We start from the raw sequence: 4,654 nt of genomic DNA, 5'->3' as shown, positions 1-4,654 counted from the left end.
CATATGTATATATATATATATATATATATATATATACTATATATATATATATATATATATATACACATATATATATACTGTATATATAGTGTGTATTTGCATGTGTATCATAAGGCAGTATTCTGCTTGTTAAAAAAGAAAATATATGCTTAACCATTTTTATACCACATTCATCGTAAGTTGTCAGACACGGCAACTATTTTCAAAGTGGCTGCCAACAACAATTACTTTTGAGCCATACTGGCTATAGATGTTAAATTAAGAAGAAAAATGGTTAGATGTATCTACCATACTATTAATTAAGTCAATAAATTTTAATATGGCGTTAGTGACTGGTATAGAACTAGTAATTTTTGTAAAGTTGCACGGATAATTCACTAAGATGATGTGTTAAAATATGCAATTGTTTTGATTAAGACTTCCCTTTTTGGGATTTTAGCATGGCCCCGAAGCTTCCCTGTATCTCACATGTTGAAACTTTGCATTATTAACAGCGAAGCGTTATCTCAGTGTTGGCCGGCAGTGGCACATTGTTATCTCAATACTAGCACAGAGGGAGAGATGTTGGGCGACCTCAATCAATATTGAACAAGAACAGCCTCCTGAACACATTATGTACCAGGACTAATATTTTTTTGTTTGGAAATCCCTTATTTATTTTAGTTTAAGGTGTTAATTCCTCTGCAGTTTGAAAGAAAAACTTATGCCATTAGTGCAATATGGAAAACCATTCGTCTTTAAGCAAAGAATGGAAAATATAAAAAGAAAGAAAATTTCCATTTTTTTTATACCACTTGCTAACGATTGTTGACTCAGTGAATGTGTTGGGATTTTAATTTATGGTCTTCTAACTTTTTCGCTGTTGACGATTTATCTAGTGATGATCCGGTTTTTAAATGAGACATTTCTTGATTTTATTTCTGTTTAGGAATGATGGCATAAAATTCATTCTTCATTTGCTCTTCCAGAAGATCCTGGTAATTTGAAACTGCAATTTTTATATCCTTCTAAGCTTATGTACTCCATTTTAGTAAACCGTTTGATCCTGAATTTGAGAATCATTTACTATTTTCCTTTTTTTTCAATTAATAGATAAATTTGCTTTTTCTTTTATCGGTAAGGTGGCAGTTTCAGTAATTATGTAGTAATCACTGCTGGTGATGGATTCTGCCCTGTATTTTTAGTAACTGTCTTTTCAAATTAAATATAGTAATTACATAACCATTGTGGTTGGCCTATGTGGTAACGTGCCTGACTGGCGAACGTCAGACTGGGGTTCGAGTCCCGTTCATACTCGTTTGTATCTTTGGTTGCTGCAACCTCACCATCCTTGTGAGCTAAGGATGGGGGGGGGGGGTTATGGGAGCTTAGAGGTCTGTCTGCTGAGTGATCAGCTGCCATTGCCTGGCCCACCTTGGTCCTAGCTTGGGTGGAGAGGGGGCTTGTGGGCTGATCATATGTATATATGGTCAGTGTCCAGGACATTGTCCTGCTCAATAGGGTAATGTCATTGTCCCTTGCCTCTGCCTTTCATGAGCGACCTTTAAACCTTTAATGTTTCTCCTGATGAAAGAAAGTTTTTACTGGAGTTTTTGATTGATCATTATTTGGTTTATAGGAACTAAGTTCGGAACAGGATATCGACTTCGAGATTGGAATCCAGATGTAATTTGATGCTTCCAATCGATTATGTTCTCACTATGTTATTCTTTATTAAGTAGAGTACGACGAGTTTCCTCTAGTATTCGTTTGAGGTTCCAAGGATTCAGCAGTTGAAGAGTTAATGTAGCAGTGGTTTCATTTCTCTGGAGGTACCATAATTCCTGTTAAGTGATATATATATATATATATATATATATATATATATATATATATATATATATATATATATTTATTATATATATATATATATATATATATATATATATATATATATATATATATTTATTTATTTATTTATTTATATATAAAGAATTGTAATATAGAATGTAAAGATTTAAAATGAAATGCCGCTCTGGCATCTTTTTCTCGAATTTCTCTGCTGGGTAATGAAGAAAAAAAATAAATGTTTCACGAAAATCTCGTTTCTAGACGACGATATTTTCTAACTAATTTCAAGGTTTGCAATTTGCCTCAAATTTTGAACCGAGGAAGAAAGTTTCCACTTGCAAATCACAAGAAAAATTCTGAAAAGGAAAGGAAATTCAATGTGATATAAATGTATGTAATGAAAATATATGAAGATCTCATTCAAACGCTGAACGCGGAATGTCATATTCTTATCCATAAACATTTATGAATTGACCTTATGTCTTGTGAGTGAGACACAGACTAAATCATTTTACGTCCCACGTTCTGATACTTTGCAAAAGTGAGAATTTTACTTCCAAGTCGATCGCAATTTTGTCTACCTCACTCAATTCTCGGGTGAAAATTTTATCTAAACGTAAATTAGGTAAATGGAAAACCATTTAGAAGGAGGAGGAAGGGAAATGTTACGGAGAGGGATTTAGTTAGAGATAAATCCTAGGAATATAAGTAATTCAAGGGACTTGGATTTTAGGACAATGGGTGTAAGAATTGATTGATGGAGATTGCATGGGGCTGTCATAGGAACGTCTTCAGATAAAAGATGAAATTGACAATGATCTGACATTCGGAGTTCGGGAAACATTTTAGAAGGGTATGGAATAGAAACACTCCATTTTATTATTATTTGATTAAATGTTATAAGTTTATTCGTTTTAAGGTCTTTCATAGGTATGGTATGGTTTTCAGAAAATGAAAACTATTATTAAGTATGGGGAACTTCTGTACGTCCCGAAATAAATATTTATAACGCTAATGTATGTTTTGCCACAACCAAGCTGTTTTCTCTAATACGGGATAACACCATGTATTATGCAACGCAACAAGTGCTCAAAGCTATGTCCTCTAATTGGGATAACATCGTGTATTATACAACATACCTGGCGCTCAAAGTTGTGTGCTGTAATTGCGTAACATCGTATATTATAGAACAAAACAGGGAGTCAGTGTTTTTCTGTAATAGGGGATAACACCGTGCATTATACAACACACCAGGCACTCAACGCAGTTTCCTGTAACAAGGGATAACACCTCGTATCATACAATATACTGGGCGCTGCTCCATACTTCATTGATAAAGTCATGGAGGAACTCCTATGTGTAAAACCTACACAGCATTTGCTGTTTTAGACAGAAGGCTTATCGTGTTTAAGAAAGAGATCGTAGATATCTTTTTTTTTTTATTTTACTTCTATATGGTCTTGTGGTAATTTTTCCTTCCTTTTCTTTCCCCCAGTTCTTTCTTTCTGAGGAGGAGTCTGGCCAGTAGCTATTTGGCTACAAGAAGTTTTCCTCCAGATTTTTCTATTCTAGAGTTGGCTCTTAATTGGACCTTCTTCATGTTGGGGGACTTTTAGGAAAACAAAACTTTCAATTTTGCCTTTTCAGCCGGAAGCTATTAGCTGCTAATGGTTCCGTTTACATTGGGTCTAACTTGAAAGCTAACATTTTTTGTTTTATTGTCCGGTGTATCTGTGTGATGTGAAAAATTATTTTGTGTATTACGTGAAGAGAAGTGTATATATCATTAGAAATATCACCAGTAATTGATAACGATCCAAGTTGCTTTTCGTTTTAAATCCAAGATATTCAGTTTCAAGGGCTTATCTGTAGTGTTGAATTTTGCCGTTTAACATACCCGTATATAAGATATAAGCTCCCTTGGTCCTGGAATACGAATAGTTGTCTATTAGCCATTACACAACGGAGATGACTGGTCTCCTAGGCTCCAACACAGGGTTATATAGCCCATAAGCCAGACATTCCGTTCGGGCTATTAAAGTAATCAGCGCCTCCTACGCCTATTAACGCAAAGGGCTTCAAATTAATAGATGTACTTACTCAGATGTGAGAGCATATTGGTAAACGTCTGTCTCGAAATATGTTTGACGGGAGTTGAAGCCCCGCTTAGTCTGGAACATCACTGTCCTTGTGAGCTAGGGATGGGGATTTGGGTAAGCTTTTATGTCTTCTTGCCGAGTCATCAGCAGTCATTGCCTAACCCTCCCTGGTTCTAGCTTGATGGCGAGGGGCATTAGGCAATGATTATATACATATATGGTTGGTCTCTAGGATATTTTCAAATCCCTTGCCTCTGCCACTTATGAGTAACCTTTAAATGAGTTTTGTCACCATATAATGATGATTATTATTAAAGGGATGAAGATTTACCAGCTACTGAATGTGGTTAAATAGTTTTAATATTAATTTGACCACACTAAAGGTTTTGTAAAATCAATAAGATAGTGTCTTTGAGATTTCTGACTGAATTTTTGCGTGTATATTATGCATTTAAATAGTCATTCGACCTCCGCTGTCCAGTATAAAGTAAATGATTAAAGTTAGGTTATTTTATATTTTAATAGTTTCATAGTTTTATTACTAACAATAAGGCAAAATTTATGTCTAGACTACTTAAATGAGAATAAAAACCTTCAGTTGCACTATGGAATTAAAGGGAAACACTTTGATTTGCAGTTTATGCACATGAAAACTTATTACCCGGTAAATCCATTTGAACTTCCTTCTTAGTTATAAGGAGATGATTTCACAGGACGATGGATCA

Source organism: Palaemon carinicauda, chromosome 15, assembly GCF_036898095.1.
Source record: "Palaemon carinicauda isolate YSFRI2023 chromosome 15, ASM3689809v2, whole genome shotgun sequence".
Taxonomy (NCBI): Eukaryota; Metazoa; Arthropoda; class Malacostraca; order Decapoda; family Palaemonidae; genus Palaemon; species Palaemon carinicauda.
This window is presented reverse-complemented; position numbering follows the sequence as displayed.